We start from the raw sequence: 13,727 nt of genomic DNA on the forward strand, positions 1-13,727 counted from the left end.
AAAATATACATCTGCCTTTCCAAATATTATGCAACGGTGGATTCTAAATGGGTCTTAATTTCTAAAAAGCCTACAGGCACAGATATAAATTCTCAGTTCTTATGGCTGTGGCCGCCCTATGCACTCTTCCCAGTAGTGGACACAAACGTTAATGTACTTATTATTACTTAAGGACACAAAAATAAAGAAGGTAGAATTTTTCGCTTTCCCCTTCTAAGGTTCTCCCCAGAGCTGCCAGATGAACGCCCACGCCACCTTCTCCCACCAAAGGTGGATCCCGCTAACAGGAGACTGGATCGTGACCACAGCGCGTCTGTGCCCAGCTCTGGGGAAAGCCTCATCTTAGCAAGTGGCCCTCGGCTCGTCCCGCAGATCGGCCAAGTACGCGGAGGCCGCGCCGTTTCACCATTAATGTTCCTGAAGGACAATAGCTCATCAAGCCCCACCGAAAGCCCCGGACCCGTCGCGGAGCCTGGGCTGGCGGGGGATGAGGCTGAGCGACTCCTCCTAGAGGTGGTTATGTGGAGAAGGAGCAATCCCTTCTCCCTCCTCCTCCTCCCCCCGCTACTATCCGCGGCCCAGAGAACTGCCGCTTGCCGCCATTGACACGCACAGATAGAACCCAAAGAAAGGCAAAGAGTCCTGCCCGGCACCGGCGCCGCGCGGGCCGAACCTGCGCCCGGGGAGGGGCGCGCAGAGGGCACCGGGCGCCCTGAACAGGCGGCGCAGCACCAGGTGAGCCCGCCATGGCGATGGCATTATTGTTTAGGGTGCTCCGGGGTCTGGAAACAAAACGCGCCGCCGGGGCAGTGCAGGGGCCGGAGAGAACCACCTCTGCCTCTCCCCCAAGCCCCTGCGGGCGCACCCCTGATAGCCAACCCACCCCCTGCAAAAACAAATTCTTAAATCCAGCCGCCTAACTTGCTTCCTTGGGCGATAAAGAGGGGGCTACTAAAGAAGTGGTCAAATTCCTGTGGCCAGCGAGGGGCTGGGGGCGTCGAGGGTAATGAGAGGAGGCGGAGGGATGCGGGGTTCAGCAGCGGGCCCCAGGCGAGGCTGGACCCGGAGGAAGCGGAGGGCTCCTGGGAATGCGGAGTTTCAGGCGCAGAAGCGGGAGGAGGGTGGCGCCTGGCCGCCGAGGGGCACGGGGCGATGGGTGGGGGACTGCGCAGGGCCCGAGGGAGCCCGGGGAGGGCCGCTCGGGGTCCTCTGAGGGTGCCCGGGCAGGGCGCCGGCGGCTCCAGGCTGACAATGGAGGGGGCGCGGAGCAGCCGGGCGGAGGGAAGGGACCCGAGTCCGGGGGCGGGCCGCGCCGGGGAAGGTCAGGCCGGGGACGCCGGGCGGCGGGGCGAGGACTGGGGGTTGCTGTGCCGACACCCGGGCGCCGCGGGCGGGCGTGCGCCCCGGGGCCGGCGCGGAAGAGGGCGCGGGGCCGGGCACTCCCCTTCGGTTCCCTTTCCGGGGCGCCCGGTGCCTACGCGCGCTGCGCTTTCACCGGGAAATGGCGGCCCCGCCGTGGCTCGCCTGGGCAGTCTGGCTCCTGCTTTGCGCGGGAAAAAATAATAATAATAGAAATAACGAAAAAGGGAATAAAAGTAAACTGGCTGCAGCGCAGGAAAGGGCTCTGCCGGGCGCCGGACGCCGTGCGTATCACTCGCGGGGCGCGGCGGTTGGGGACCAACCCTGCCTCCCCCGGCTCCCAGCCTGCCGCCCTGGCGCACCTCAGCCCCAAGCCGGCCAGCCCCCCAGATCGCCCGTGGGTGTCCTCCCCCGCCTTTCCTCGGGGGGGCGCCCTCAGTTCTTGCCCTCTTTGTTCCTTACAACAATGGCCAAAGGGGCATTGGTTCCCCAAGGGCCAAACGAGCGTCCTCCAGGAGTTTACCGTCGCGTGCAGTGGACCACCGTGGGCCTGACCGAGGCCTGGTCCTTGCCAGGGTTTTTTGGCAACGGCCCTGGATAAGTGAAGGGATGAAAGGGGCGAGAAGAAATGGGCTGAGAAACCAAAGTGCGGGGCCCTGAGTGTTTGAGGGGATGCGATGGGAACCGCGGCTCCGTTGCCCTAATTTTAAGGGCATTTCCCCTATCACAGCAGCGCTGGGATTGAGGTGTCCGTCCAGCCTCTGTCCACCTCAGAGGAATTCAAAACAAGGGCCCAGTTCTAAGCCCCACAGACCCCAGGATCCCCTAAGGACGATCAATGCACCATGGCAAATGATTTCCTCACTTTGCTCATTTGTGTTTGTTTTGAAATCCAATTGTCCCCTCACTGGGCTGCACAGTTGCTACTGAAACGGTTCAATAGGTAAGAGAAAAAGAAAACATTAAGAGGGAGAACATGTCTTCGTGTGTGTTGTTTTGAACCACAAACTAAGCTACACATAATTCTCAATCCGTTTTAAAACACTTCTTATTTTCAGACTAAATGTTCAGAGCTCTAAGATTTGGAAGCATGCTGGTGATTTTTAGAATTGTTTTAGCCTAACATTATATATAAATAAACGGAGGCACTGCCCGGTGGAAAAGTTTATCTCCCATCGCATAATTCACATCTTCATAACCCCTCTTTCCTGTAGCCAAATTTCCTTTTAAAACATGCCCAGTCTCCTCTTCTCTGATTTTTCCTACCCTACCACAGTTACACCTCACCTGGATCCATTAATTGTCAGACTTTACACATTATTAGTGGTTTCCTCTATATCAAAACTCCATAAAAGAATTTACCTCCTTGAATCCAGAATGTCCTGAGGATTCTGACCCTACTCCCTCACCGTTCCATCTTCTGTCTGGTTCCCAGGATTTTTAAGGCGCCTCTGGTCTGCCGTTTCTCAGTGGGTGGGACACCCTGCTAGCTATTGTTTGAGACAACCACATCTGTTTTCACTGCCTCCTGCCAGCAGAACAGGAGGTGAATCCCGTCTTAGGCAACTTTAAATGAAAGGTATCTGTAACTTGTTACCAGGGAGGGATGTGCAAAAATTCAGCCAACTTTCCTAAGAATGTTTTTCAACCTTAAGAAATAACCTCCAAGTTAGATGCCGTCTTGGTAAATGGAAAGTATATTGCACAGAGATTAACAAAGAACTTGTGGTTAGAGATCATTCAACAAACACTTACTGAGCACCAGTTCTTTTGCTGTTTGTTTTGTTGTTTTGAGATAGGGGTTCTCGCTGCATTGCTCAGACTGGTCTCGAAATCCTGGGTTCAAGGGGTCCTCCTGTCTCAGCCTCCTGAGTATACACCAATTCTTAAACACCTCTAGATAGGGAAAGAAACGAAATAAAATATAAGGAAGTCATTGGGCCCTTCTCTCATAAAGCTTACAACCCCCAGCCCAGGAGATAAAATATACATGGAGGTAAAACGAGGTAAAAAGTGATTTTGGCAAGGTAATGGGAAAACAGGTACTTTCATATACTGCTGACGTGTGTAAATTGATATAACCAATTGGGAGAGCAGTTTGGCACTATAAAATTAATAATGTGCACATTCTGTGACCCACCATTCCATTTCTCAGTATGTCACCCAAAGAAGCAGGCAGCCACGAACTCAGCATGTATAAGGATGTTCATTGCAATTTTGGTCGTTTTGAAGTAGAAAACAGCCTAACAGCCATCAACAGGGAATGGCCAAATAAACTCTGGTGCATCTGTCTTCTGGAATATTATGCAGCAGTTCAAAAAAATGAAGCAGATCTATATATACTGAGACAGGAAAGATCACCAAGATATACTATTAATGAAAAAAGCAAATTGCAGAACAGTACATACTACATGGTACTATTGATATAAAAACAAAATAAAATTATAAATTTCTATAAGTAAAAATGCATACAAAATGGACAGAAAAAGTGTAGAAGATGCCCACTAAGACAAGAACTAGAGAAATTGTCAAGAAGGGCTTTAGCCGTATCATTATTAATACCCATCCATAATTTTGTTATAATATTTGAAGTTCTGTAATTTGTTTTTTTGTTTGTTTTGTTTTGTTTTGTTGAGATGAAGTCTCGCTCTGTTGCCCAGGCTGGAGTGCATTGGCACAATCTCAGCTCACTGCAACCTCCGTCTTCCAGGCTCAAGCAATCCTCCTGCCTCAGCCTCCCTAGTAGCTGGTACTACAAGCTTGTGCCACCACGTCTGGCTTATTTTTTGTATTTTAGTAGAGATGGAGTTTCACCATGTTGCCAGGGTGGTCTCAAACTGCTGAGCTCAGGCAATCCGCCCACCTCAGCCTCCCAAAGTGCTGGGATTACAGGCGTGTGCCACTGTGCCCGGCCAAGTTGTGTAATTTGAATTAATGTATGCCTTGCTTGGATAACTAAATACAAGTAATAATTTTAAAGTGATTGATAATACGTAATGATAATACGTAATTAATAATACGTAACGATATACACAAAAAAACAACAACAGTTTGTAAAGGGAAAAGAGGGTTTTGGACTTGAAGGGAGGGTGTTGGGCTAGGCTTTGTAGAGAACGTGGCAGGATTTGGATGCAGAAGGGTAAGGGAGCAAGGCAGGTGGAAGGAAGCTGGATGCAGATGCTGTGTTCCAGCTAGTCCTCGTTCTTCAACATGATTATGAGATTCCCTTGCAAGGCTGAGAGTCCTGGCCTGGTCTACCCTGCCAAGTTTCAGGTTGAAGGGTGAACTAAAAGAACCCTCACAATTTTTTTCACTGCAATTTAAGTCTGTGACTGTCTTAAATTCTATATATAGAAGAAAGAGAAAAACGAACCAGTAGAGAAGTATATGAGTTCCAATATGGTATTGAAAGATCATGTTTTTAAAAGGAATGTAGTGAAATTTTGAAGAGAGAATTTTTTTCCCCAATATACACTGGGATGTATATTGGGAATTAGGTTGGAGGGAAAGATAAGTGTTTGGGAGGATAATTCATTTCCCCCAAAAAATCACAAAAGAGACCTTTTGAAACAAAGTTTTTAAGGCTGGTTTCATTTATTCATATACTGGTTAAAGGAATATTTATTGAATATCAACTGTGACCTAACACTATGCTAGGTGGCATCTGGGGGTAAAACATGCAACAGCGTGTCGGAACAATAGCCCAGTTGCAGCAGTTGGGGTAAGGGAGCTGGTTCTAGTCTGGTCTCACAGGCCATGGACAAGTCATTCAATGAGCACGTTCCTTTCCAAGACATTCCTTTCATTGTAGCTACATTTAGGGGGTGCGGGGGAGGGGAGTGGTGGGAGAATGCTAAATGATTGATCACTCAAGTCCCTTTCAGTCTTAGGTTATGATTTTGTGAAATCCTGTGATTTCCAACATTGCAATGACTATGAATTACCAGGCAGATGGAATTTGGAGACTACAGGATTAGACCGAGGGGATCTGACAGTGCCCAGCCTTGGGAAAAGCAAAACTATTTGCTGTCATGAGGGTTCTCAGCAGATGATGTGGCTCTCAGGGTTTTTCTAGAGTTAAACTTTCATTATTACCCCTTTACACACACACAACCTCAAACACTGTAATAATTGTAGCAGTTGGTTTTGAAATAGAGGGACAAAGAGGCAGAAATATGCCCAAGAAAATGTCAGACTGCATTTCATGAAAATAGTTCTCTATAGTGATTTCTTTTGTGGAAATAAATCATAGTAGTTAATGTTTATTAAATGTCTGCTACCTGCCAGGTACTCTTCAAGCACCTTACATGTATTAACTCATTTAATTCTGACAGCAGCTCTGTAAGTAGGTACTGTTACTACACCCATCTCAGGAAAAAGAAATGGGGGGGTGGTGAGGAAGAACATGCCCAAAGTCACCACACAAGGGACTCCAAGCCAGGCAGCCTGACCCCAAAGCCCTACATCCTTATGCCCACGTGGTAAGAGCAAGGAGCTGCTAGCTTTCCAATGATTCTCAGCTTAACATTTGTGTAGGCAAATTTTTATTTTCAAAACTTATTTGTCTCACTACTTTATCCGACTATGACAAATGAAAGAAAGAATATGAAACTGAGCCACAGAACTCTGTACTTTAAACTGTCTTGTCACAAAGTATTAAATAAGATAAATTTGGTGGTTTCTCTGAAGCCCTTACTGTTCATTTATCCATCTCGCCATCCATCATACTTTGCCCGATTTATTTGACTGGCATTGCCAATTTGGACTTGGAATGGAGTAAGTAATTCAAGTCAAAAATCTTATGCTTTGATAGAAATGTGTGTGGTAATATGCATAGACCACCAGTGTACAGACATTTACTCCAGCTGACTCTGAGATGTCAGAAGGGTTAGATACACTGACCACGTTTTTTCACTCAAAGTTACAACACATGATCTGGCCAAAGATTTAGGGGTTGTTTCTGGATATGAAAGGCGGTCCTGATGATAAGAGTTTAGATGCCTAAATTTGGGATATTTCTATGACAACAGGATAAAAGCAGAACAAGATAAAATCAAACTTACCCTGGAACCCAGGCCCCGTGCTGTCTGGGCTGGCACTGCCAATGATATATATATACACACAGAATTTTGTAACTTGTATTTTGTGCTCCTGCCTTCGCTGCTCAATAAGACCATTAAAATTAAACAGTGGTGGTGGAGCACAAAGAGACAAACCCCAATAGCTTATACAATATGCAACATAAATGTTTAGGTCAGGTGGTAATTCACTGGGTTGCTCATCCAAGTGGTAAACTTCCAAATTGAGCTTTCTTGCAGAATTTCAATGAAGTGATCATTGACTTAAATCCCCCGCCAACAACCCTATCACCACTAAACTGAATTTTCACCTCAGCTGTTCCATAGTAAACACTGTAGATTATTGTTTTAGGGTGAAGAAAAAGCAGTCCTAGATATAAAATCAAGCAGATTTTTTCAGGTCCAGTTTTTCTTTTCTGTGGTTATCCTGGGTGAAGAAATAGTGACTTCAAAGTGAATGTGACTTACTTATCCTGGCTGCTCCATGGCTGTGAATGTAAGTGACAGGTACGGCTCAGAGCGAGTCTATTTTGAGCAGCTTACAGGTTGGAGAGGACCTCAGAGGTGAGCTGGTGCAAGGGCTCTCAGGTGGGGCTCCACAGAGCCCAATGCTCCTTGGAGGCCCAAGGCAGGAAAGGTGGGGACCAAGCGTTGAAGTTCCCAGGCACTTGCCCACTCCACCCAGGACAGCTCCCCTTGCATCTTTTTTATATAGTAGAGCCTAATTTCTAGTTTTGTTGTTGTTGTTGTTGTTGTTTTTTTGAGACAGAGTCTCACTGTTGTCACCCAGACTGGAGTGCAGTGGCGCAGTCTTGGCTCACTGCAACCTCTGCCTCCTGGGTTCATGGTTTTCCTGCCTCAGCATCCTAAGTAGCTGGGATTACAGACGTGTGCCACCACACCACCTGGCTAACTTTTGTATATTTAGTAGAGACAGGGTTTCACCATGTTGGCCAGGCTGGTCTCGAACTCCTGACCTCAAGTGATCCTCCTGCCTCGGCCTCCCAAAGTGCTGGGATTACAGGCGTGAGTCACCGCGCCTGGCCTCCTACAAATTTTTGTTAAAGCAAAAGGGGAGCCCTGAAAGGCCTACCGATTTGCCTACAGGCCACAGCTAGTCACAGCCGAACTGGAGGCTCCCTCCCCGTGGTCCACTGCACCTTCCATTCTACCACCTTGATGCCCCCTTGAGCTTTGGCAGGTTTCACCCACAGAGAGGATGGTGTGGTGTGGCCAGTGGCAGGTTTCACCCACAGAGAGGATGGTGTGGTGTGGCCAGTGGCAGGTTACCCCCACAGAGAGGATGGTGTGGTGTGGCCAGTGGCAGGTTTCACCCACAGAGAGGATGGTGTGGTGTGGCCAGTGGCAGGTTTCACCCACAGAGAGGATGGTGTGGTGTGGCCAGTGGCAGGTTACCCCCACAGAGAGGATGGTGTGGTGTGGCCAGTGGCAGGTTACCCCCATAGAGAGGATGGTGTGGTGTGGCCAGTGGCAGGTTACCCCCATAGAGAGGATGGTGTGGTGTGGCCAGTGGCAGGTTTCACCCGCAGAGAGGATGGTGTGGTGTGTTGTGGCCAGTGGTAGCCCTTAGCTGAAGCAGCTGATACACCATGCTGGGGCCCAGGAGCTACAGGGTACCCATACATGCATAACCAGGGAGCAACACTGCCTGTCAACAGCACAGAACACAGAACTGCAGCAAAAGACCCAAGCCACTTTTCCCCACAGTGTAGCCACTGCCTGAGGACTGACAGCAACACCAGGTGGGGTGGTTCACGACGGTAATCCCAGCAGTTTGGGAGGCTGAGGCGGGCAGATCACTTGAGCTCAGGAGTTGGAGACCAGCCTGGCCAACCTGGTGAAACCCCATCTCTACTAAAAATACAAAAATTAGTGGGGCACAGTGGTGGGTGCCTGTAAACCCAGCTACTTGGGAGGCTGAGGCAGGAGAATCGCTTGAACCAGGGAGGCAGAGGTTGCAGTGTACCGAGACTGCACCACTGCACTCCAGCCTGGGTGACAGAGCCAGACTCTCTTAAAAAAAAAAAAAAAGAAAAAAGGACAGACAGCAAGAAAAACTGGGTAGGGAGGTGCAGGCAAAGGAAGGGATGGAGGAAGAGGGGTTCCAGAGCAGTCTGTTCTAGTTTTGAGAGCAGACAACTGGCCCCACTGATGTACTCAGTTGCTCAGCAAACATGGATGTCTCTGGGAGCCCCTGGTGGATTAGGCACACCAAGGCGTACAGCCCACCTGCTGTCTGTTACTGGAACATTCACCCTAGCCCCTAAGGGCACTCCTGCATACCCCCGCTCCCATCAGGGATGCTCATCTTGGCCCAGACAAAGCCAGTGCCCTGCTCAGAGAAGTAAAGAAGGCGCTGCTTATAACAATAAACTGCATTACTAATTTGGATCTGTTAGATTTGCAGAAAACAAGATAGTTTGCCCACTGTTATACTTGATAAAGAACTTATTTAAATTATAAGAAAATATTGGTCAAGCTGGTCTCAGTGGCTCATGCCTGTAATCTCAGCACTTTGGGAGACTAAAGTGGGAGTACTATTTGAACTTAGGATGTCAAGGCTGCAGTGAGCTATGATTGGGCCAGTGCACTCCAGCCTGGATGATAGAGACTCTGTCAAAAAAAAAAAAAAAGAAAGAAAGGAAAAAGAAAATATTGGTTTAAAGAAATTAGACTACTTTGTCTTTTTATGAAGGCTGTCAGCATGTTAAATAAAGTTTATTCTTTCTCCCCAAAAGCAATTTATTCAATAAGAGCACATGCTAAGGATTTTTCTTTCTTTCCCCTCCTCCCTTCCGAGATCACAGTATAATTTTAAATATTGTTTATGGGAATCCCACTCTTCCTATTTGTCAAGCCTCAAAGAACAAAAAGACAAGAAGAGACCAGGCTGGACCCAGTGAGGGTGTTTTTGTTTTGTTTTCTGTGAACGAATAGACTCAGGAAGGCAAATTGGTTCATTTTCTGGTTGACTTTCTTTAGGAATGCATTGCTAACTCAGATTCAAAGAAAACTAAAATTATTTTTATTCATTTCTCATCCAAGTACTACAGGTGGCCAAACATATTTTTATTAGAAAATAGCATAAGGCTAATAATAGAGAAACAAACTACGTTCTAGATCAACAACTGCTGCTTTTCTCTTTTTTTAAAACAACCATAACTCAGGTTCAACAGAGACAACAAAACATGTTAAAATGTCTTAGTAGCCTGCAGTAGCAACAGAAATCCTAAATCAACCCCTTAAACCCTCCTACCCCTTGTCCCCAGCTCCTCTAGAGTGACCACACATGTTCTGCCTCCGAATGACAAAGAATGTGCCAGCAATTGAACTTCCCGCTCCATGACGTGACTTGAAATACTTTTTGAAAAGAGAATGATTTGTTATCCAATAGTATAATTTAAATAAGTTGGATTAATGCTTGGTTCTAACATTCATGGTTGGTTAATTTGGTTAATTTGATCTGCGTGTCATTTTGATGAAATTGCATTTGATATGGCCCTTTACGTTATAAATTGTTAATGTGCTTTAACATATATGACGATAAAATTATTGACTATTCTCATTCACTTAAAGGTGGCCTTGAAAGAAAATGGTTTGGAAAGTATTATACTATAATGATTTGCCCTTGGAGTTCATAAATGGAAGTGTAATAGAGCCAGTGATTTAGCTTGTATTACTGAAAATGGTTTTTACAGCTACAAAATAATGCTAACAAACTATTATTATTTTAATACAGTACTTGCCATACTGGGTAGGGTAACACACCAAAATACAGTCAAAATCTATTAGATTTTTTTCATATCCTTTAAAATATATTTCAGTGTATAGTTAATATATTTATATTGAATCCCCTCCTTTCCTACCTAGTTTTGTTTTACTTCATCTCAATTTATTCTCCCAAAGGATTATTCTGAACTGACAAAGACGCTTCATTGCAGTGTCTCCATCACTTTTCATAAATATTTACAATATAAAATATTCTGAAGCACAATACCACAGATTAGGGAAATATCATAGGGGATAAAAATGAATAAATTGAATAAATTTCAGCAATTTTAAAACAGTACACGAGTCCATTAGGGATGACATTGTGAATTTCATGTTCATGAAAACAATGTTTAAAGGTTTTTTAAATTTCAATTCCATCATTTAAAAGCTCTAAGATCTCTTATTTCTAGATTTAAAATAATGTATGATGAAAGCATTTTGATTTGCATACTTCTGAAGAGAATGATCTCGAAAGAGTGCTTTAAAATAAGCTGACTTGTGATTCTAGATCCTTTGTCGAGGTGATTCATTGGTGCGACCAAACCCCACCTTTGACACCCTGGCCTGTAATTATAGCTCCCAATCCTCACATTACTGACTGCTCTCTCTTTTTCAAAGCCTCCTTGCAGAAGCTTGACTATAGAAAAAAATGGTCATTTAAGTCAGGATGCTGTTGTATGTTCTCACCCGTAGTGGGAGCTAAACTATGAGGGTACAAAGGCATCAGAATGACATAATAGACTTTGAGGACTCAGGGGAAAGGTGGGAAGGAGGTGAAGGATAAAAGACTACAAATTAAGTTCAGTGCACCAAAATCTCACAAATCACCACTGAAGAGCCTACTCATGTAACCAAATACCAATAAAAAAAATTAACAAAAGCAAAATAAACAAACAAATAGATAAATAAATAAATCAGGACTCTGGAGGTGTCTAATGGCCCACCTTGCTGGTTGGTAGAGGGTTTGTTGCAGCCCTCCACAGTTTACAAAATAAAAATAAAAATGTGGAGAAGTTGAGGTGTAAAATATGGCTCACTGTTTATCAGCTCCTTATACTTGAAAAAGAAAGTATTTGAATAAAAAGAAAATATTGGTCTAAACAAACCAGACTATTTTGTCTTTTGATGAAGGCCATCAGGGTGTTAAATAAAGTTCCCTGTTTCTCACCAAAAGCAACTCATTCAATAAGGGCACGTGCTGAGGGGTTTCCTTTCTTTCCTCTCCTCCCATCTGGGATCACAGTATAATTTTAAATATTGTTTATAGGAACTTCATATGCTGCAGTTGTGCAAATACAGACACACTGAGTTGGATTCTATTCTATTAAGGAGTCTTTATCGTCTCTTTATCGTCTCTTGATGCAAAATTTTATATTCTTCAATTATCTCAAGACCGGTTAGTTTTCAGTGACTCACCTGGTGATGAAGGTGATCTTAATTTTTTAACATGACATTATTACTCAATTATAAAACAGTTGAGCTGCTTCTCCTCCGCAGCATACTCATTTCGGGCTGATCCACAAATGAGTTTTGTTAAAACGTTAAAGTAAAATAACATTCTCAGTTTCCAGTTCAAAATGATGGACTGAGCACACGTAGTTTCCTTCAAACCCCTCCTCTCCAGAGCCACAGAAATAATGGTAAAGAAGTACAAATAAAAGAAACAATAACAAAGGGGTAGGGGCTAGTGTTGTTAGTCAACAGCAGGTGGAGATTTCAAGAAATTTCCAGAAGACTGAAAGTGCATAAGAACATATGCACATCACAGGGGAAGCCACAACTGAGAGTAAAAGCAAGAGGGAACTGCAGCGAAGGTGGGGAGGGTGAGAAGTGAGGACTCATTGAAGGTCTGTTTCCAGGACAGCTCTGTGAATTGTCCTTTCTCGCTCCTTTACTACTAGAAGAGTTTCCAGCAGTTTGGTATTTAGCCCTTAAGCTAATAATCTGAGAGTTCTTCTCTAAAGCAATCAAACAACTACAAGAGGCTGGGCATGGTGGCTCATGCCTGTAATCCCAGTATTTTGGGAGGCCGAGGCAGGCAGATCACCTGAGGTCAGGAGTTCGAGACCAGACTGTCCCACATGGTGAAACCCTGTCTCTTCTAAAAATACAAAAATTAGCCAGGCATGGTGGCAGGCTCCTGTAATCCCAGCTATTCAGGAGGCTGAGGCAGGGAGAATTGCTTGAATCCGGGGGACGGAGGTTGCAATGAGCCAAGATTGTGTCACTGCACCCCAACCTGGGTGACAGAACAAGACTCCATCTCAAAAAAAAAAAAAAAATTAAAAAACTACAAGGCACACGTAGAATTTCTAGGATAAATATCACACCACAAAATAAAGCCCCCCACTCATTCTGGCATTTGGGGGTCCTCAGTTCCTAACTGGACACCCTAAAGCCATGCCTGCTGATATGGTTTGTCTGTGTCCTCATCCACATCTCAATTTGAATTGTATCTCCCAGAATTCCCACATGTTGTGGGAGGGACCCAGGGGGAAGTAATTGAATCATGGGGGCCAGACTTTCCTATGCTATTCTCCTGATAGTGAATAAGTCTCACGAGATCTGATGGGTTTATCAGGGGTTTCTGCTTTTGCTTTCTCCTCATTTTTCTCTTGCTGCTGCCATGTAAGAAGTGTCTTTTGCCTCCCGCCATGATTCTGAGGCCTCTGCAGCCATGTGGAACTGTGAGTCTAATGAAACCTCTTTTTGTCCCCAGTTTTGTGTGTGTATTCATCAGCAGTGTGAAAATGAACTAATACAACTAACTAGTTCCTAACTGGACACCCTAAAGCCATGCCTGCTAATTGGCATGCCCTGCACACACACCCAGAGGTCCCAAACAGGAAGCATGCTCACCAAACAATGGTTGAAGAATTGAAGAAAGCTATTCTATCTGCCTGTAATCATCAACCTTGTCCTTCATTCTTTTTTTTTTTTTTTGAGACAGAGTCTCACTTTCTCGCCCAGGCTGGAGCACTTGAAAAAGGATCATTGCAGTGGCAGGACCTTGGCTCACTGCAGCCTCCACCTCCCAGGTTCAAGTGATTCTCCTGCCTCAGCCTCCCGAGTAGCTGGGATTACAGGCATGCGCCACCACGCCCAGCCAATTTTTGTATTTTTAATAGAGGCAGGGTTTCGCCATGTTGGCCAGCTGGTCTCGAACTCCTGACCTCAAGTTATCTGCCCACCTCGGCCTCCCAAAGTGCTGGGATTACAGGCATAAGCCACCACGCCCGGCCTTGTCCTTCATTCTTAAATGCAAACGCATAACCAAAGATCACCAGACATTTAAGAAAAGCCTACATGAAAGTAAAGGATGAAAATCAATCAATCAATCAATATAACAACTGCCTGATAAAATAATTTAGAGGACAGAAGATAAATTTAACACATTCTAACTAGTTTCAGAGAGATTTGAAGACATGTTACAAGCATAAAAGCACAGGATGCTGTAAAAAAGGAATAATCTGAGAACAAAAAGAGCTCTTGGAAATT

General features: G+C 45.3%; 1 protein-coding gene across 1 annotated transcript in view; it reads left to right on the forward strand.

Moving 5' to 3' along the window:
• Nucleotides 1–321: 321 nt before the first annotated feature.
• The window catches only part of LOC117082573 (core histone macro-H2A.2), a 61,727-nt gene continuing 48,321 nt past the window's right edge, over nucleotides 322–13,727 (forward strand). Inside the window, exon 1 of the mRNA XM_033209331.1 lies at nucleotides 322–735. The gene's annotated coding sequence lies outside the window, so the exon portion shown is untranslated. The remainder of the gene's footprint in view (nucleotides 736–13,727) is intronic.

Source organism: Trachypithecus francoisi, unplaced genomic scaffold (assembly GCF_009764315.1).
Source record: "Trachypithecus francoisi isolate TF-2019V2 unplaced genomic scaffold, Tfra_2.0 Lachesis_group9, whole genome shotgun sequence".
In the NCBI taxonomy this organism is placed as follows: Eukaryota; Metazoa; Chordata; class Mammalia; order Primates; family Cercopithecidae; genus Trachypithecus; species Trachypithecus francoisi.